The sequence below is a fragment of the Enhydra lutris genome, unplaced genomic scaffold, assembly GCF_002288905.1.
Source record: "Enhydra lutris kenyoni isolate GAN:26980312 unplaced genomic scaffold, ASM228890v2 scaffoldscaffold26, whole genome shotgun sequence".
In the NCBI taxonomy this organism is placed as follows: Eukaryota; Metazoa; Chordata; class Mammalia; order Carnivora; family Mustelidae; genus Enhydra; species Enhydra lutris.
Window position 1 is genome coordinate 7943870 of NW_019154110.1, and position 22019 is coordinate 7965888.

Genomic DNA, 22019 nt, shown 5'->3' on the forward strand with positions numbered 1-22019 from the left:
AGAAAATGAAACATCATAGAAAGGGAACTGAGGGGTGCCTGGGTGGCTCAGTGGGTTAAAGCCTCTGCCTTCGGCTCAGGTCATGATCTCAGGGTCCTGGGATAGAGCCCCATATCGGGCTCTTTGCAAAGCTGGGAGCCTGCTTCTCCCCCTCTCTCTCTGCCTACCTCTTTGCCTGTCTCTCTACTTACTGTGATCTCTGTCTGTCAAATAAATAAATAAAATCTTAAAAAAAAAAAAAGAAAGAAAGGGAACTGAATTTTGAGTCTGACAGACCTGTCAAAATCTGGACAAACTAGCTTCCCGGCTCTGCTATTTCCTACCCATGCAAACCAGTGAATTTCTCTGAATTTTCATTTTCTCAACTTGAATGATGGGGCAACAATACCTACTCTAGCAGTTGGGAAAGAAAGAATTACAATACAAGCTGACACGTACTGAACACTTGGTATGTGTTGGGCACTGGACAAGGAGACCCAGAAGGGAGCTGGCTTAGAGAAAGTTCAGTAACTCAGTGCCCAATGTCACTCAGTAAAAAGTGGCTGAGTGAGGATTTGAACCCAGTGACTTCTCATAGCTATTATTTCATGCTGAATCTCTCAGAGCCGTGCTGGCGCCAATAGGTCCTCAAATAATGACAAGAGTCATTATTGTTAACTGTGTAATATACTTGCTCTGTTGGGATAACAGCCACAGATCACTGAAGACTCTCTCCAAGTGTTGTATTTTCTTCTCATCCTCAGCCTGGAGACACTCCCATGATGTGTTGCCTTTGGCATGCATATGCCAAATTATCCTAAAACCCTCAACTTTGTATCTTTTTTTAAGTGATAAGGAAATAATGAAAAGTCCTTTCAGGTCCTAGGCACATTAATCAAAAAATTAATCAAATAAAATCAAGAATGTGACAGTCTGATTAGAGAAACAATTTGAAAGATAAGCCTTGCAGATGGAGAATGTTAGAGTGGATAAATGACTTTTTCCTGATGGATTTAATGCAAAAACACCAGGATCTGCAAGCCAAGCCAGCCCAAGGAATTCTGGGAGCCAAGCTGGGATTGGCTTGGCATGATGGCAACCATAGAGTGTATAGCTAGGTCAAGTTAGGTATTGGCTCAAATGCCAGGCCAGGACAAGGAGGGAGTTGCTTGGCAACTCGGTCCATCAGGAGGTCCCTAATGTCATTTGATGTCAGCATGATGATGTCATTTCCTTTTAACTCCTGTCCTTTACAAGAACAGTGACATGTGTAATGGTGCCCTAGTGAATGGCTTCCCATAGCTTCTTCCCCATTCAGATTCTGGGCAGAGTTTAACACTCAGAGGGCACCTGCAGGTCTATGCACATAAATCAATTTAAGGGAATCATGTTTTTTTTTAAAAAGACAGAACAGCTTAATTCAATAACTAACTTTTGTTTCATTTCTGGCTTTCCTTTTCTGTGTCGACTGATTCTCATTCCTTAACAGATGTCATGGCAACGTGACACAGTGGAGGTAACAGCAGGCAACAGGCAGATTTGTGTCCATCTCTGGGTTGTGGTTGTAGGTGATGGGCGGCAGAAGGGCAGGATAATTTGGTGTAGTATAAAGAAAAGAAACCAGATCAAAGCTTGAATATGGCTCTGATACTTGCTGTATGAATCTCAATTTGCTCCTCTTTAAAATGTGTGCTAGACATTAACTTACAAGTTCAAGTCATATGTGAGAAAATGGTAGAGTAGAAAACTCATTTAAATAACTGTTTAATGTGTATTAAGTGCCTGGTGACAGGGACTTACAATAACCATCCCCCTTTCCTTTCCCCTCTCCATTACAGTAACAATGTTTTTATCCTCCACACACTGGGTAAAAATTGGCAATAAAGAAACAAACAAATGAATTAATGAATGAATGAGCGGCAGGGGTTGAGAGAAGTTCTGAAATTACAGAGCACAGATTCAATCTTTGTAGACCAATTAAGAAAGCCTTGCTGATGTTTTAGGGGGAAGACAGACGAGTGGGAAAGCCACATGAATGGGGACAGGGGATAAGCAGAGGGAGATGAAAGAGAATAGGAAAACAGTACAAGCAATGCTCAGTGAGCCCCGGGAAGAGAGGGTGTGTGGAATGCACTGGTCCTGAATTTATAAAAGCCATCAACCCCAATATTCAGGGTATGGAGTCCTGAAGCAAAGTGCAGGGTGGCTGCAGTGAGGCATTAGCACAGAAACTGTGGAGTGATCTTTAAGAAGCCCGGTGCCCTCTGTGGACCCCTTCCTCCATATTTGGGAGGGACTGGGGATTGAACTTACCACCTTATTGGAGGAAACTCCAAGGCTAACGCTAACAATAACCCTAATACTGTTGTCAGGAATTTGGCCAGACTGGTGAGAGGGGTAGTCAACCTCAGACTTCTCTCAGTCATGGTCATTGCACATCCATCCTCTTATTCCCTCTTCCCCTAGATCAAGTGGAATCCTAACAAGATAAACTTTGCAGTAGGGAGCCATGATTTTCTGAAGCTCCAATGAAAGATGAATCTTGGAGAAGAGGCTGTGGAGGGAGCTGGACTTTTTGGCTTCTGCCTGGGGCATTTGAGTTGGATTTCTTGAACAATTCACCCTCCAGGATCCTAGCCCTAGTTTGGGAGCTCGTTTTGTCTCAGCACCTTTTGGCTCCATTCAGCTCCACCCAGTTTCCCCTTGGCCAGATCTGCCGCCACCCTCCAGTTCCATCCAGCCTGCCCCAGTCCAGCCCACCTCAGATCAGCTCAGGCTAGCACAACTTGGCAGAACCCCACGTGTTCAATGTAGTTACAGTTCACAGTTTTTGGACCGGGATGGGCGGATACTGATAAATGGCCAACCTAGGGGTTAGCTTCAAAGGAGATGATGTCAAAGCTCTCCCAAAGCAGACCTCAGTGCCCACCTGGGACAGGCACGAGGGACCTAAACTCTGGAACATCTAAACTTGGCTGCTCTAGGCTTTCCTTTCTGAATTGCCCTTTACAGCAGCCACAGGCAAATATGATGAGAGGCCACGGCGTCCAGAAACCATGGACTTCTGGACCAGGCAACTCAAAATTATGCATACATAATTTTGTGCTTGATTGGCTGTCATCTCCTAGTAGACCCTGGTCTAGATGAAAAAGGGGTATGAACAGTTTGGAAGCAGGTGAAAAAGAAGGACAATATTAATTGAGAGCACCCTATCCTTTAGATGATTTTCCTCTCTGGGCCAAGAAAAAATTAACAATCCAGGTAACACATTTTTCTGCAGGTCAGTGTTTGAGAACTATTGGTTTTGAGGGACACACTCACCTGGGACTCGAGACCCATCAGTGAACACCAGCCCCTCTCTGTGCCTCCTGCTCACCTTCAGCCTCCTAACCTGTGCCGAGCAGATCAGGCTGTGTTCACAGTGCTTGTCCTTGTCATGGGGCTTTAGTGTCTGTTTTTCCTCTCCTATTTGCTTGCTCACTTTGCCCATCTTAGACCCTTGTCTTCGTCAAGGCCCTTCCCGGAAGAGGTTGCTCTCTGGGTGTCCCTCCCTCTCTCTATACCTGTATTACTACACCGTCCTTGCAGAACAGGTGAAAGTGTCCAGCACAGTACATTTCCCTCCCCAGCTCTTCTTGGGCCGAGGGTGGTTTTGTAAACTCTGCAAGGCTGAGAGTTTCCTTTGCATCCAGCCGTGATGTTTAGGCTTGAAGTGGACGCCAGCAGATACTTACAGGAACTTGTGCCTGGCACAGAAATGTTCATAAGGTACTTGTTGGGTGAACAGATGTGGGAGTGAATAAACGAAAGAAGAGAAGAGGGAATGCATGAGTGGAGGGTCAGTCAATGAATGCATGGGAAACTTTCACCTATTTGTGTAGGTGAAAGAACATACGGAGAAATGGTTGAACCAAACGATGAATGAATGACACACGCATGGTCCCATTGAAGTCGGAGCTGCGACGGACACAGACTGCTTCTGTAGAGTGGCCAGCCTGGCCTGGGCTAGCGCGTGTGTGCCGTTCTCCCTGCCATTCTCCTCCAGGATCTTCATTAGAATAGCAATTTTCCACCCTATTGTTTCGAGTTTGGATTGTAAGATTGTTACCATTTGTAACTCTAAGCTGCATTAGGCACTGGCTCCTCTTGCTTACTGCTTTTGATTTGTTCAGCTCAAACCTTGGGTGGGCCACTTTTCAGCTCTCCTTGGTCCTACTGCTATCTACAGGGCTGAAAAGAAAGGGGTGGCTGTGGGTATGGGGGAGGGGGATTCTGTGTGTGGCTGCCCAGCCCAGCCCACCTGTCTGACAGTGCAGGTCCCACAGTCTCTGTGGTTCTTGGAAGGCTGTTGATAACCGGGATTCCATGGCTGATGTTCCTTGCCTGCCTTCCCCCTGTTCACGGTACCGCCGAGAGGAAGGGAGAGGGGAGCAGTCACTTAACTAAATGGCTTCTATGAGTCAGGCACTGTGCTAGACGTTTCCCCACCACAACAGTCCTCCTGCTCAACATTGATCTTCCTTTGCCCAGAGGCAGGCCCAGAGAGGTCAGACCATTTGCCCAAGGTCACACAGTGAGGAAGAGGCAGAGTCAGAATTAAGATCCTGGTCTTGGAGAGGCCAGAGCTCTGAAATATCTTTTAGAGGGGACAACAGTTCTGTTCTTCCTGTGGTCTCTGGGCTGGATATGGGCCATATCTCAGAGATGGGGTTAGCATGGGCCTCGGGGAAGGCTGCTTGGATCATTTTTGCGGCTTCTGGGACAGAGAGAGGAGAGAGAGGTTAGTGCCCTTTGATAGGTCCATAGAGAGATGAAAGGAATCATGAATTTGGATGGGAAGAATGGGCTATATGGGGCAGGCAGTAGGTCAGTGACTGGGGCTCTGACAGGGATGGGGAGGGGGTGGTGATACAGGGAGGCAGCTAAGGGCCATTGGAGGTGAGGGCAGAGGCTGCCTTCAGCACAGATGAGGTGCTATGGGCCGGCTGCTCTTTCTTCTTTCTTGTTCCCAGCGAAGTGCTTCTGTCTCTATGCCTTAAAGGCGTTTGCAGTTAATGGGCAGGTTCTTCAGAAACAGGGTGGGGGGGGGGGCATAGGAAACAGGTGATTGGGGAACATTGTGCTGTCTCCTGGGGTGCATGTCCAAGGTTCTCAAAGTCAAGTTAAGTGGGACACAGCCCCCCAAAGCGGGAATCAGGGCGAAGGTCCTAAATATTCTCACCCAAGACTGACTGTCTCAGCAGGAAGAGGAATTAGCAAGTTCATTCATTAAGGGCCCATTGACACTTCTATTATAAAGAGGAATCATTTGTTTTTATTGAAACCTCTTCCTTGATTAAAACCATTAGCACCAATGAGTAACCACAGATCAATCAACAAGCTTTTGTAAATGCCCCCAATTTGGTTCTGATTGCAGCATGAATACAGTCAATTATACCTCTTAAGTATCACTCCCGGCAGCTCACTTATCTCCCCCTTCACAGCTGCACCTCTGGTCCAAGCCCCACGCCATTTCTCGCCTATCCCTGTCCTGCCCCTGCTTGGTTCTCCAATCCTCCAGCCAGAGACTCCATGTGTGTGGAAGGCGCACTCATGCTTGCGGAATGAACGCATTGGAGGCAGGAAGATGCCAGGACAGGAACTGGTTGGGAGCTGTGCCCGAGGCAGAGGAGGGAACTGGAGAGGTTTAGCCATCAGTGGCAGCCAAGAGACTGGAGGCAGCAGCTCCAGGAGAATCTGGTGGGTAGAGCAGAGAGGACTTGGGGACAGCTTGGATGGGGAGGTTGGGGACAGGGGTGTTTCTAGGTTGGCAGGCTGGCAGTACCCACAGGGAGGGGAGAAGGCGTGGAGTCACGTGCAAGGTGTCCACTGGGATCATTCCTTCCCGCTCCCATCTCGGGCTGCAGTCTGGGCTTGATCCAGATCTCCCTGGGAAGGAAGAGTCTGCCGTGGGGTGGGGGGCTCTCCCCTGCCTCTGTTAGTCCTGGGGCTCATGTGTCCCTTTGAGGCCATGGTGAATCTGAGGGCAGGGACTTCTCAGGACTCTCTGAGAGGGAGCGATCCATTCCTTGTCAAAGTCCTTTTATACTGAGGAGGCCAAACACGTTTCTCTTTCACATTTTACTTTGGTTCCATCACTATCTTAACAGTCCCCACTCTATCTCTGAAAAAGTCTTTAATGTCCCAGATATGCCCTAGATCAAGCAGACTTCCAAGATTCGCTCTCCTCTGGCCCTTCTCCATTTTTCTCTCTTTCTCCCTCATACTGACCTCTGAGGACTTGGGGGTCAAATCGCAACTTCCCCTTTGCCTGCACTGATTTTACTCTGTGACTTGGGGCAAGTCACTTACCCTCTCTGGGGCTCAGCAAAAACAGGATGGGGTTGGACTAGGAAATACGACTTTCATTTGAGTGCCCTTGGATTTCTCTGAGCGGGGGAGACAGAGACAGATGATAGAGAGTTCCTTCAGTTCAAGGTGGTCCAAGTCCCCCTCTCTGCCCACTGACCTCATGGCTGCAACAGCCAGTGTGGAGGGAGCTGCAGGGGGCTCATATGACATCTTGGAGGGAAAGAGACAGACGGGAATTGAGAAGAAGAGACAGAGAGAAAGAGAAAGTGAGAAAGAGAGAGAGAGAAAGAGACTTAGGTAAGGCATAGTAGAGCACAGAGAGGGAAGTGGGTGGAGGGAAAGAAGGATTCTGATCACATTTCATCCCCAAGATACCGAGGTTGCACCTCATTTTGAGACTTGACGGAAAGCCCAGGATATCTGAGGAGAAGCCTGTGCTCTTTCCTGTTCCAGCTGGAACCCGTGTGGGCCCCGTGGGGCGAGCCGCATTCAATAAGGAAGATCATTTCCATAGTGACGTGAGTCCACTCGTGTGCACAGTGGGGCACAGCTGCCCTCACTCTGTCAGCCAGAACCTCTGGGCACACTGTCCGTCTGTGGACGGGGTAGCTTCTGCTTTGCACTTGCTGTTAGCCCCTGAGAGTCTGCTGAGCCCTGACTCCCTGCTCGGACTCCTGCAGGCATCTGGAGATGATATTGCTCCGGAGGTAGCTCACATACCCATTTTCTGAGGCCAAAATCAAGGCAGGACTTGGAAGTCTTAATGGAAGCACAATTCATTAATTTTCTCATTGTCCTCCCCTCACTGCACAAATGGACCGGGCTTGGACCGTTTGTCATACCAGTCGACATTCCCACTTACTCTTTTTTCCATTTGCACTCCAGGGTCCTTGCCAGTGAATAACTCGCTTTTGGCATTGCCAATCTCTGTCTTCTCCCAGGGGCTTCATCTTTGCTGTTTGATTATTCTGTTTTAATTTTGAGGGTCTCGCGGCTCCTGGAGGACAGCCTCCCACTGGGGTGAGGGGGGCTGGGACGCAGGCCAGGCTTTGGGGCCGGGGCTGGGCAGCTAATTACTCCAGGTGCCCATCTGTGTGCCCCCCCCTCCCCTGGACGCCTTGCCCACACCGGCAGCTGAGGATGGCGCGGCTGCGCAGTTGCGGAAAGATGGCAATGGCTTTTTAATAGCTGGGGGGGAGGTCTCCTCATTCATCTGCACATGCTGAGTTTATTTTGCCATTTGTCAAATTCTGACTCTAGGGGACCAGGGTTTGGAGTGGTTCGGGCTTCAAGATTGATGACCCGAGTGAATGACAGGTCCCCCTTCTCTTCTAAATAGAGGCACTGCCGATAGGCAGCCCCACTGCCCACTCATCTCTGAAAGGCCCATTTCTCCACCTCTGCTGAGGCCAGAGATAAAATATTTATTTGGGTTCTAACCAATATGCCACAGCTGCCTCCCTGCCTTCGCTAGAGAGTTGAGCGAGCTCCGAAACGAGCAGGCAGCTTAAGGCTCAACCCTGGTTCTGCTTTGCCAAAGGGAGGAAAGAATGAATGAATGAATGGAGGGAAGGAAGGAAGGAAGGAAGGAAAAAAAAAAAAGATTCCAGTCTTCTTTTTGGAGAATGGGTATTCCTTGGATGGAGAACAGTTCTTGACAGGGTTAGGCATTTCCTCTGGCTGCCACAGATTGACCTAGAACACACTCAGAATGAATGCCGAAGTAACAGGGTATTTGAGAGCATAAAACACAACTTTCTTAGGCAGGAAGGGACATTTCATAGAATCTTTCATTCCCAGGGCTTGTGAAATCTTAAAACTAGTCTAAACCTCTAATCCTTGAATCCCCGCTACAGCATTTCTCCCTATATTTGAATGCTTCTGGTGATGGGGAAATCACGACTTCTCAAAGCAGATGATCCCTATTTGGAGTAATCTGTCTGTTGATAGCATATTTTTTAATATACTGAATTGACATCTGTCTCTCTGCAAATTCAACCCACCAGATCAAGAATTGCTTTAAAAACACACAGAACACATCCATTCCCTCTTCTTCTCAATGGCCTCGGTAAAAAGAAAACCACAGGTGCAAGGTGGGGGGGTCACTTGCCCCAGGATAGCAAAAACTCAATTTCAGTTTCAACCTCTCTAGGAACAGAGTTTTAAGCCAATCCATCTGAATTTTCTGATCAGCACCAATGAGGTCATCAGACTCTGGCTTCACCTTCTCCAACTCCTGGATAACAACTTCTCCATCTCCTCCCACCCAAAGGAAGATGAGGGAATCTGCATGAATCAGACACCCTGTTTCTCCTCCTAAGGGAAGGTGACCTTGCCTGAAACAATCCTTTCTTTTCCACTGCTAATAACTTCCTGCCTCACCCTTTTTCTTATAAAAATCTTCCATTTTGCACAGCTCCTTGGAGCTCCTCTGCTTGCTAAGTGGGACTTCTGATTCACGAATCACTTAACAAAACCAGTTAGATCTTCAGAGTTACTGGTTGAATTTGTTTTTTAAGAGCCTTCCGCAGAAAGAAAGTAACCTCATTCTCTTGGAGACTTCTTTCCTCCAGGCTAAGTCTTCTCAGCGGGCTCTTTCGTGCTAGGTGCTGGAGAGGCACAGATAAAGAAGTCTGGTGTGATCAGGGACATGTACCTCACAGGACACACGTTTAAATCTCTTTGCCAAGGAGGTGGTTGAGGAGGGAGCCTGTGCAGGCTCATTCCAACATTTCCACCCCTCTGCTCATTTCCTTCTTAACTCACACCCAAGAAGAGAGGGCTGACAGTTCAGGATCCGGGATGCTCATTGGGCCATATTTGACCAGTGGCTAGGGCCACTGTGGGTCAAGATTTCACACCGTAGGTACAAGGGTCATCTCCCCTTTGCAGTCTGGCCCCAGGAAGTAAGAAGGCCAGGCAGGGCTGGACTGCTCAGACTCAACCATGCTTTCTCTGTTCTGCTTCTTCTGTGTCTACAACCAGGTCAGGCCTACTTTGTTGACTCAATCATCTTAGAACCAGAAGCTATTGGCATGTCTCTGTGTGTGAGTGTGTGTGTGTGTGTGTGTGTGTGTGTGTATGTGTGTGTCACTGAGGCATGACTAACTAGAGAAATCCTATGCCAGGGGAATTGAAGACTTGCCCAGCTATGAAAAGAATGTTCCTGGCTTATCTTGTTATTCTTCTTTGGGAAAAACTCCCTAGTGGAGGGGATATCAGGAAGGTGGGATTCAGGAATTCCTAAGCCTCTGGCTTCACACAACCTAGATAGCACCAAACTTCATTGCAATCTTCAGTTTCTCTGTACCTCTTGAAGTTGTGCCATCTAGAACTAAAGTGAATACCTACCTTAGAAAACAAAGATATAAAAAAGATAGGGACATGGTAAACAGAGCGGGGCTTATGCCTTGCCTGCCAGAGAAAGATGGGGCAGCATTGTTGCATCCATTGGTCTGTCTCCTCCTTGTCCCGGAGGGAGGGGCAAAGATGGGTGACAAGCTTGTGCCGGGTCTCCTCCCTATCTTGACTACTGATCTGTAGCAATGATGGAAATCAGCTCAGACAGCTGGAACTGGGTGTGCTCAAAAGAAATAATGTCAAGAAGTATGCCCACTGAGGCTGGGGCTTTGTTCATCTGAGGAATGAGTGATTTGTCCTTCCCCGTGCTATGGCAGCACAAAGCTAGTCTGCTCTGTCTCCTTCAGGGGCTCGGTGGGACGATTGTTAAAATAATGACAGCAGTTTCTAATGCCAGAAAAGGTGGAAGTGAGTAATGGGTAAGAATGAAGGATAAAGATAAAGGACACTAGAGAATTAATGGCATTCGGGTCTTTACGCATTTGGAAGAAAATGCAGCATCTATCAAAATTAAAGACGTATCTACTCTTTGATCCAGAAATTCCATTTTTAGGTTTTTCTCCCCTACAGATATACTGGTACAGGTAGGTAAAGACATATGAACATGGGTATTAATTGCAGTATTCTTGCCGATATTCAAGACAGGAAGGAACTTAGATTTCCATCAATGGAAGACGAGTTACATAACATCTGATCTACCTGTATGATAGACTACCACACGGTCTTGAAAAAAAATGATGTGATGTGATGAAACTATCTTTGAGACATATTAAGAAAGAAACCCTACAGAACACCGTGCTTTCATCTGTGCAAAATACAAAGGTCCATTGACAGATAGATGCATGTGTATGTTTAGACTATTATGGAAGGACATACATAAGACTGTCAATACTGCTTTACTTTGGGTTGGGGATGGTGATGAGAGAATAAGGAATGGAGAAGGAAGAACACTTGGTTTTCTTTATATACACTTTTGCATCATTTAAATTCATTATGGTAAGCTTGTACTCTATTCCCAACAAAAATAGCATATAATAAAAAGGAAGCATATGCCTTTTGCACATTTGCCAAATGCTGAACCTCTCATTGCCCCAGATATTTATTGAACACACATTGTTCGCCATACACCGTGCTAGCCCGACTCTGGGAGGAAGTGGAAAAGATACAGTTCATGCTTTCGGGGAACTTACTGTCCAGGTGGGAAGAAAATGTATTGACATACTTATTCTACAAGTCGGAGGGGAAATATAATCTTCGCTAGGGACCTGGAGAAGATTTTACAGAGCTGGTTTGAAATGCACCGGGAGTGGAATTTTGAGACTTGAAGATGGATGAACAGGGTGCAGAATTCCAGGCGGAGAGAGCAACGGGAGCTGAAGATACAGAACGGGAAATGGACAACAGGAAGTGGACAACCTCCTCAACTGCTTGCTTTTATATCAGAAATCCTTTCTTTTGGGTTACAGGATCATTTGTTTTCAGGAGCCTTAGTGAGAATGCAGACACCTTTGACTGAGATAAGCGAATAGATTCAGTGGGGGTACTAAGAAACCAGCTCCCTCCCAACCCCCCATGACTGGATTTGTAACATTTGCCAATTTCCATGGTGTAACTATTCCCACCACAGGTGCCTTCAGGCTACTGATACAAAATGGGAGTTAGGAAGAGGCACACATAATCTACTCTTTTAAGTTCGACAGAGCTCATTCCAACAAGTTGCTGGATATATCAGAATCTCAGAATAGCAGAGCTAAAAGGGATGCTGAATTTTTTTTTTTTAAGATTTTATTTATTTGACAGAGAGAAAAAGGGAATACAAGCAAGGGGAGTGGGAGAGGGAGACACAGGCTTCCCGCTGAGCAGGAAGCCCCACTCGGGGCTTGATCGCAGGACCCTGGGATCATGACCTGAGCCCAAGGCAGATGCTTAACATCTGAGCCACCCAGGCGCTCCTGAAGAAATGTTTTAAATGAACCTCAGCTACACAGGGGGAAATGAAGGTGCTTGCACAATGTCAGAGGAAGTGGCAGAGTTGGGACATTATCTTTTTACCTTTTAGTTTAGTGACATTTCTATTTTTCCTTGGAAATCGCTAATATAATAGAAGGAATGGGGCATGGGACTGTGTCATTTTGAGGGAGCAAGAGGGTATAAAGAAAAGCAGAGAGGTTTCTCCTAGAGAGAAGAGGAGGGTAGGATTCTGGAATGTGTATTGGTCAACAGGAAAGCCCTGTGTGCTGGGGGTTACATGAGAGGACTGCAGCTGGGAGGAAGAGTCACAGGGGAAGAGATTTCAGGGGAAGGGCTTGGAAGACAAATGGCACGGTTTTGTTTGGGCTGACTTTTCTTCCCAGAACAGGAATGAAATAACCTGACCTGATATAAGGAAAAGAAAAACTGGGCAAGTCCCATCCATGTCCTTACCATCTGTATGCAGTTGGGTAAGTCATTTCTCTTCTGCAGGGGTCAGAGCCTTCCTCCTTAAAGGGAGGCCAGGAGATGGGGTTTCAGAGATTGTTTCCCAGGACCCGCCTAGTATGACGTTCATGAGCCTGTGAATCAGTTGCTTTGGGAAAAATTCCCAATAACCATAAACGTGAGATGTGGGGGAAGAGTTGGTACAGCCTGATGGCTTATTTATTTATACCCAACCCAAGATAGACAAAGAAATCCAGAACAATAGAAGGCAAAGTGAGGTTCGCTTTTAAGTTTATGGCAGGTCAAGAGAGCAGAAGATAGATTAGTGAAAAACAGGACAAGGGGTCCCCTTTATTATGTCATACCTTAAAAAGACACAACAGCCCAAGCTGAAAGCTCTTCAGTGGGGACTCATTACCTTCAGAGTGAGACCAAATTCCTTTGCATGGGCACAGGGATCTCCATTTTCTGCCCTTGCCTATCTTTCCAATCTCCCCTCCTGAGCCCCCCAATTTACCCCCTACACCACCCAGGTAATGTTCCAGGAGCACACACTGCTTACTAACATGCTGTGGTTCGGTTCTCAAACTTTGCAAAGACCTCCTCCTGGGATGCGCTCCTCATCACATCTGCTGGGCAAATATCTTCTCCTTCTTTGAAATCTTCTCCAGCATTCCAGTGTCTTCCTTAATTCTTTCCAACATGGCAGCCTCCCCCGCCGTGCCTTGAGATAGAGAAAATCCCTCCCTTTCCTGACTGCAGCCATTCTGTGTGTATGCCAATTTCATGGCAATATGGCCATTTTATTGCAAACTTCTGTTTTTATCCTCCCCACTTCACTGTGAGTTCAGGAAGGCAGATAACTCCTGTCTCGGCTCCCGAGGTTGAAACAATGACAACTGTTGGAGCTGGTGACTGACTCCCAAATGCTGGTAAATCCAAAAAGAAAGAAGGGGAATAAAGTTCTTCCTGTAGCCCCCTAGAGGGCCACTGTGGGAGAGAGAGTCAGGTGTGGCAGTCAGATGCAAGGGCTTTTGCTGAAGACCGTCTAGGACAGCTGATCTACCAATACCCTCTAATTGATTTTAGCTGAGCCCCTAAGGGAAATTAAGTGAAGCTCCCAGGGGGGCAGGAAGGTTGTAATGATACTATAGAGCAAGATTAATGAAAGCCTTGTTCAAGGCAGCTCCGTGCTGAGCTCCAATAAAGTCATTCTCTCCCTGGAGGGGAAGATCCTTCCTCAGCTCCCATGCAAACCCATCCCACCCATCCCACTGCTAAGGGCTGGAGTGGAGGCTGTGACATGCCACCCAGATACTCCTTCAGCACTGAGACCCACTTTACCCACCTTCCTTCACCTTCCATAGATGCAGATCTCCAAAGTATGCTCTGATAAACTTCTTGCATGCCAACCTCCATTCTGGAATTTGCTTCCACTGAGGAACTTATCCTAGTGGATACTATCAGCCTGCTGGTAGGGGCTGTTGAGATTAGCAGCGTGATCAGAGTTGGTAGATTGGGATGATGATCTCTTGGGACAGGAGCAGGAACTGAGACTACAGACAGAATGGTGACCCCATCAGGGCTACCATGGGAGCCACAGAGAGGGCTGGGGTCAACAAGTGTCATCAGGGTAGGGTTTAGCCATGGTCCCCAAGCAGCAGCCTGGCATGACCACCTGGGACAACTTAAGCAGCAGTGGGGAGGTAGCAGTGGGAGTGAGTCATACTTCGATATCACACCACCAGGAGCTCTCAGTGTGGTGCTCACAGGGTGCTCTCAACTCTGGCTACACCTCTTCAAAAGTACTGATTCCAGGTCTTGACCTTGAGAGATTCTGGCTTCGTTGGACTGCAGTAAGATGAAAGCCCTTGCATGTCTTTGTAAAGAATATTTGAGAGAGAGAGAGAGCGAGCAGGGGAAGGGCAGAGAGAGAGCGAGGAAGGGAAGCAGACTCCTCACAGCGCAGCGCCTGACTTGCGGCTTGAGCTCATGACCCTGACATCATGATGGGAGCCGAAATCACAAATCGGTTGCTTAACTGACTGAGTCTCCCAGGCGCCCCTCTTGCATGTTTTAAAGAGTCAATTTCTAGGGTGCAGCTCTGGTTGAAAACTACCAAGATGGAGCAAAGATGATACACTCTGAAATCAAACAGAGTTGGGTTTGAATCCTGGTCCTACTGGTGGCTGGGAGAACTTCAGCATGTAGTGAATTTTCTGAGCTTCTATTTCCTCATCTGTAAAATCTTATAAATCATATATTTTATAGAAATATTGAAAGGGAAATATGCTAATAGTAATAGCAATGATGGTGATAGTAGCCTTCAATCTGTGGAGCTATTATCACGGTCATTGTTATTATGATTTGCATTCATACTTGGCCTTACGAACTCCTCCTCTTCCAGGGTACAGCGTCCTATGGTAGACTTGCCTTTCTCCGCTCCTGCTCTGTTATGGGGGAGATCTGTCCCCTCATTCCAGCTGTTGCTACCTGAAGTCCAGCAAACTGTAGCTATAGCAGCTAAATGCAAACCCACTGCCTCTGCTGGGATTGAGATGATCAAACATGGGCATCCGTGGTTGCATTTCTGCTCACACCTAGGATAACACGCACAGTGGTTGAGCCCTTCAAGAGGACACTGGCAGGTATATGGCTACTGTGTAGAAAAGTAAGAAAGACAGGTTTTGCTCAAACATAAAGGCAACAATAAGGCCCAGGACACTCAAATGGTTTCCCCAGAGTTGTAGCACTTACCATGCAGCTTTGAACAAGTTCCTTTCCCTCTCTATGCCTTAGTTTCTTATTCTGAAAAATATGGGTGGCTGATCTGGAAAAATGAGTACTCTATGCAGTTTGGTGCTGCTGGTTCTCCAAACATCATCCCTCCCCTCCCCAAGCAGATGCCTTGGGGGACTGACATCATGCCTGCCTTTTCCCCCCAGAGACTCCAATGGTGAAAGTCAGGGCTCTGAGATGCCACTTCACAGTAAGGGATCTGAGAGTCTGCCCTGGGCGCTGCCCACCCTAGGTCCCCTCAGCCCCACCCCCCAAGGGTTGTAAGTTTCCCCATTTCTCCTCCTGCCGTTGAGAACTTTAAATAGTCTTCAGCACACTATGCGGCTGCCGGAAGTTTTAATTAAATAATGTCCAGCTGTCAGAAAAGCTGTTATAAACAGTCCTTTTGTCTGCACCACTGTCTGGGAAGCCAGGAAGGAGAGAAACTCAAGGGTTATAAATATGAAGGCAGAAGTTCAGTGGGGAGTCTGGGGGCAACAGCTTTTAGGCACCCTGACAACCACTGGAGGAATTTTTTTTTAATACGTTAATTAGTCCACGGAAGGGCTCCTAGCCCTGGCTCTGTGACTGGATATGCATGTGGGATAAACTGAAAAGGGGCTGGGGAAACTGGTGTCCTTGTCCAGAGCTGCTTTTCCTAGGCTGCAATCAGCATCCCCTTTTACAGTCCATATGGGAAAGTAAAGAAGGCGGTGGGTGGGAGGTGCTGGCAATCCAGAGACAGTTCTTGGATGAACTTTCATGATAGTTTCCTTCTTCCACTTCCTTCTTTTTGGCCCTCCTTTCTCCCTTCCAACATATACTCTGAGTCTCTGTGATGTTTGAGAGTTCTCTCCAGTAACGAAGCATATGGAGAAGAAGTGCACATTTAGTGAGTGTATTAAGTGCTAGATATTTTTTTATACATTATGCCATTTAACTATTACAGAACACTCAGGAGATAATTATTCTAAAACTCAATATTGTAGTTGAGAAAGCTGAGGCTTTGAGATTGCACAACTTTCCCAGGTCACACAGCCAGTAATGGAAGGGCTGGGAATTAGAACTCCATTAGTCTGAAACTCCATTGGGACAATGGCTGAACATCTTTTGTGTATTGTTTGGCTAGGGTGCTACAAGGTACCTGGCACACAGAGGACTTGAGAAGTATTTATGAAAGGAGGAAAGGAAGGGAGAGAAGGAGGAAAGAAAGAACCCACTCCATTCTGTCATACGCCGAAGCCAGTGACTTTTCTATTAGGGAACATTGTCTCTGGGGAGTACAAGCAGGCAGTTATAAACCAGTTAAATGTAGGAAATAGTTGAGGGAAAGCAGTTGCTAAAATGTGTATAAAAACATCATGACTAGAAAGCAGAAAGTTGGTTTCAAGAGCCATAGAGGAGGTGGAACTAAAATACTATGGGTATTCAGAGGAGGGAGGCCATCACTCCAACTGCAGCAATGGGGGCTTCATGGAGGAGGCTGGATTTGTGCCTTAAAGGATGAGGGGGACTTGGACACTGAGAGATGAATGGCAGGTAGACTGATCCAAAAGAAGAGATGGGGGAGGATCGTGAACAAACCACCAAGGAAGGGATAGACCAATGGTCAGGGCATCTGGGAGCCACCTGGATTGGAACTTGAGCTTCATAGTGTCCTGGTAAGGTGCCTGGGATTAATATGGCAATGCCATGGGTGAGGAAGAGGACAAAGGCCATCCAGGCTGAATGGGCCTGAGTCTGGGAGTACATGCATGTGTGTGTGTGTGTGTGTGTGTGTGTATGTGCATGCCCGTGTTGAGTGGGCATGGTTGGTATTCTCTCCTGAGCTTAGGTGCCATTAGGGCCAAGTGGGAAATAGTCTGTTTCCTTGTTGGGTCTATCATATATAGGTCTGCCATTAACGTCTATCTGGGCATTCACAGAGATCTGCTGATGGGTTCTGCAGCAGCAGAAGAGGTATGGAATTACTCCCAGGATGAGCATGTTCTAGCATATTCTGGTGGGTATAGTTCTCAGACCCTGGCCTTCCCCTAGGAAACAGGGTCAGGTGTGGCACCAACTAAGCTGGTTTTGGGAGTGGAAGGTAGAGCACAGGGACATGGGAGCTGGAGGGAGCAAGGAGGATAAGGGCTCTGACTTCACGTCTCTATTTGTCCCCAATATCCGGCAACCCACCACCCCCAGCAGCACAGAGAGGACCTGGCCTAGTGCCTGGGGCACAGTGAAGGCTTCCTGAGGCTACTGTTGAGCTGAGTCCCTCATTTCTGCCAGACAGTCCCTGAGAGTGGCAGGAAGAGACAATTCATTGGTTTGGGGGATCATTAAATAATGACAGCCAGTGCACACATCTTTGAGGACAGGCCTCCTGGCAGCATCCCCAAAGGCCAAATGAGAACTCCCAGGGCTGTTTCAAGAGGCATGGAGGCTCAGTATGAGAAGAGCTGAGGTACACAGGCTCGGGGTTCCCCTGATAAGAGCCCTTTCCAGTGCAACACCAGAGCCCAGCCAAAGGCAACTGTCCCCTTCGGGTGAAGGGCTTGTCCCTTGCATGCCACAAAAACTTGGTTGTTCCATTGATGGGGAACCCTTGGAGCTAGCTTTAGAGCAGCTAGTGTAGACAATTCATCACAGGATAGGATTCCAGGAACAGGGGTAGAGGATTCTAGGGACACTAGATATGAGGGAGAGATTTTGAATTTGGCATATCTGCCCTCAGGCCCAGGCAGGTATCCTGCTACCTGCCTGGTGGTGGTGGTGGGAGGCGCCTTGGGCATGTCTCTAAATATCTCTGGGTCTTGATTTTCAATTTATAAAAATTCATTCAGTAAGCACCCAGTGAGCACCTACTGTGTGCAAATGACTGTGTTACGTACTAGGAGGCAGGCAGTGGAAAAAAGTATATGATCTCTGCTCTCATGGAGCTTTCAGTCTAGTGGAAGTAACCAAGTCATCAGACAAATAAGTACATTATAACACATTGCAATAAATGCTCTAAGGGAAAGGTACTGGGTGCTGTGGGAGAACCCATCAGGCTGGCCTGGGAAGACCTCTTTGAAGAAGTGCCTGGGAGCTGATACCTGAAGGGTAAGTACAAGTTATAGGAGTCAAACTTAGAGGCATGTCTTGTTCAAAGGCCCTGAGGAGCGGAGCACAGTAAGGTGTTTTAGGAGCTGAAGTTAAATCTGTGTGGCCAGAATGCAGTAAGCAAAGGGAAAAGAGGAGTGATGTGAGGCTGGGAGTGAGGACAAGAGAAGGGGCCAGTCACCCAGAAGCCCAGCAACCAAGAGAAGGACTGGGGACTTTACCCTGTGATTGTCAGGAAACCGTTGCTCAATTTTGAGCAGAGTGTGATGACTAGATTTGCATGCTAAAAATAAAATAAACAATCAGAGATGGAAAAAAACCAAAAACACCACAAAATAGTTGGACCTCCCTGCAAGGGAAAAAAGAGATTTGAACAAGTATTTTCATGTTACAGCATCTACCCCCATGGGAATAATCTACTAGCAGAACAAAGAATTATGTACAAAAATATTCATTATAGTTAAAAAGACCCAAACCACTCTGGCTGTTGTGTGAAGAGAATAAACATAATAAATCTTTAGTGTTTGCTTTGAGCTAAGCAAGACAAAGGCTGGGCCTCACCCCAAAGGGAACAGAAACAATGATTCTCAACCTTGGCTGTACTTTAAAGACACCTGCAATGATAGCCAGCTTCCAAAAGAACCCCCCCAAAGCCTTACTTGCTGGCATACACATCCCTAGGCAGCCCCTCCCACTCTGAATAGGACTATCCTATTCAGTGTAACCAAGGAAATATTGTGGAGACCACAGAGTGTGACTTCCAAGGCAAGGTCACAAAAGACACTATGGCTTCTGTCCTGTTCCCTCTTTCTTAGATCACTTGCCCCGGGGAAAGCCAGCTGCCATGTTGTGAGGATGGTCAAATAGCCCTACAGAGAGATTCACGTGGCAAGTCATTGAGGCCTCCAGCCAACAGCCAAGTGGAAGAAAACCTCTTAGAAACAGGTCCTCCAGTCCCAGCTGACATCTTGTTTGTAACCTCGTGAAAGACCCTGAGCCAGAACCACTGAGCCACTCTAGATTCCTGACGCATAGAAGCTATCCAAGAAGGCTTACCTATTGCTTTAAGGCATTAAGTGATCTGTTGCAAAGCATTAGGTAACCAGTGTTCCTAGGGAGCTTTTAAAAATCTTGAAGCTCAAGCCCCATGCCCAGAGATTTTGATTCTTTTGGTCTAGGGTAAAGTCCAGGCGTTGGTTTGTCTAAAACCCTCACATGACTCCAGTATGCAACCAAGTTTGAGAACCACTGACTAGAGCACTGGGTAGGTCAACAAAGGCTTAGGTACAAGGTATTGCCTTGATTTCCAGAGGTAGGATTATGCTGAGGGTTCTATCCTGGAGGAGGGCAAAAACCCAGTTTGTGGATCAGAGACCTGGGTCACTGTGGACTTAGAGCCAGGCTGCTTTAGTGTCCATAGCTTTTGACCACAGGGTACCTAAATTTCCCTAAGGATACAGGCTTATAGAAAGGAACTGAGTGCCTTAGCTGGGGGGAGAAGAGAGGTCCAGGGCCAAGCAGGCAACTCCACCTTCTATAGACAACAGCTTTGACTTATAAACCCTCTCTGCCATCCTACACATTTGAGATGCCCCGTGCTCCAGTGATGGACAGCCCTCCAGCTTCTTTCCACCTGCCGTCGTGTTTTCCACCCAGACCCCATTCCTGCCTCTGAATATGCTCTTTGAAAACTCCATGAGCAATGATGACAGCTGATTCTGAAAACCTTTGTGCATCCTCAAGTTTCCATGGTTAACAGGACATTGTTCCAATCTCTGAACAATATGTCAGGGGCCCGACAGTCTCTTTGCTCCCCTTCATGTTACCTCCCTGATGAAACCTGCAATAAAGTAATTAAAATGATTATAAAGGGAGTCCTAGGAGATGAAAGACGCTGATGAGACAGGCAGAGGCTGTGAGCTCACCCAGCTCTCTCGGCGCTGCATGCCAGCGATGACTGGGCTGGTCTCCTGTGATTCTCCTAAGAATGGGCACCAGTACCAGCTGCATCTGTGTGATACCTACAGTGCTCAGAAGCACTGATAGACATTTTTTTTTTTTGAGCCCCTGTAACATGCTAGGTGTAGGAGATACAGAAGGCAGTAAGATCCTCTTCTTGTTCTCAAGGAGCTCTTAGCTTGGTAGAAACAAATAAGAAAAGAGGTAATAGAATGTGATGAGTACTGCACTTGGGGACCCATGGAAGCCCAGAGGAGGCACTGCACTTGGCCCAAGAAGTCTTTGGAGGAAGTGAGATCTGAGATGTTTTGTTGCCTGGGCAAAGATGGAGGGAAGTCAAGAGCAGAAAGTACAATGTACAGGTGTAGGAGCTTGAGGCTTTTCGGGAATTGTAAGCATCTCCTTGTGGGTCTAAGCATGGTCCCTGGATCTATAGCTTAGGGTAGTGGCCCAAAGGCAGCAATACCTCTTCGAGTACCAGGCTGTACATGAAAGGCACACCGGGGGCAGAATTCACCATTTCCCAGCACCCCACCCCACCCTACTCTCCCTACTCTTCCTTTTTCACCAAATGTGGGTGACCATCCCCTTCACTATCCCAGCCTAATGGTTGCTCCAGCCCCCATCTCCAGAACCAGGACTTTGATTTGTTTTGTATTCTTTTGCTTGACCCACTGAAACCCCGGCTACTGGCCTGTTTTCTTCCTTCTGTCTCCTGCTTGTGTCTTGTTAAAACTGGCTTCCATGTGATCAACCTTTCTGACTCTCAGATGGACCTTGGGACCTTCTCTTATGAGCTGTGTCCATAGGCAGCCTTAGCATCTGATTAAGTGTTTTACTGGACTAGGAGCAGGGCAGAGGAGACTCAGGGAGGGAGAAACCCAAATGCCAGCAGGGATTCCGAGAGACACACTTGAAAGGGACACAAGCATGAAGAGTAGGGCACCCCCTGGGGGGGCGCCTGGGTGGTTCAGTTAGTTAAGAGTCCAACTCTTGGTTTCTGTTCAGGTCATGATCTCACAGTTGTGAGATTGAAGCCTGCATGGGGCTTCTCACTCAGTGTGGGGTCTGCTTGAGATTCTCTCCCTCTTGTTCTTTTCCTCTCCTCCCAACCCCATGCTCTCTCTCTGTAGAACAAATGAATAAGCCTTTTTTAAAAAGGGAGTAGGGAACCCCAGTTTCCTATGGGGGAAATGTATTAGATGGAGTGGGGCATTAAACAGCATAAAACCCTGGGTAAGAAGGTAAGGGGCTCCTGGGTATTTTCCCCTTCCTGTCAATGGCCCCAGAACAGGAGTCACAGTGTAGATGCCTTCAAAAGATTGTGTAAATGCGTCATCTGGCCAGTGAAACCATGGCGGGGGGGTGGGGTGTGCTGGGACTGAACGCATGGGACAGCCCACATGCCTCTAATGGGGGAGGCTGCTACTTAGTCCCAGCCAGTTGCAGGTGCAGTGTAACTAGACATTGAAATTTCTCAAGATAAACCAAAAATCTGAATTCTAATGGAAAATCATTGCCAGTTCGTCCACATAAAAACAAGCAAAAAAACACATATACATAGAAATGATGAAAGCAGCACCATCTTTGAATTTCAGCAGTTCCCACCCATAAGATAAACAGAGCAACTAGAGACCAAAACTACAGACAGTGACATCAAGCTGGATGATGAGCTACTCCCATGAAGCCTAAAACACACAAGGAGGCGGGGACAAATCACCAAAGCCCAAGCCCCTTGCGGTCTCAGCATCTGCGTGGGAGGCAGAAGAGGGAGTGGTCAGGTACCTACCTGATGGCCCCGAGGAAAGAACCGTACCCAAACAGCCAACAGAGGTTCCCTGGAAAGCAGGGAGGTGGGGTGGCAATTGGAAAATAGCAGTTGAAAAACCGGAAGTTCTGCCTAGGTGGGAGATTTTCATAGTGATGGGGGAAGGGGAAGAGACACCTTTGTAATTGCTCCAAAGAAGGCTGCCATAGAGACACACTAGTCCCACTCCCTTTTGGGGGCTGGGAGGGGACAGCTTGTGTCCCACTGGAGCTTCAGGACTGTCTGCTGTGCTGCCTCAGGTCCGCCATATTGACAAAGA

The 22019-nt window shown here is 47.4% G+C and overlaps 1 protein-coding gene across 1 annotated transcript in view; it reads right to left on the bottom strand.

The window, feature by feature from the left end:
• LOC111151502 (acid sensing ion channel subunit 2) overlaps positions 1 to 22019 on the bottom strand; it is a 1010285-nt gene that overhangs the window by 365020 nt on the left and 623246 nt on the right. The gene's annotated exons all lie outside the window — the stretch shown is intronic.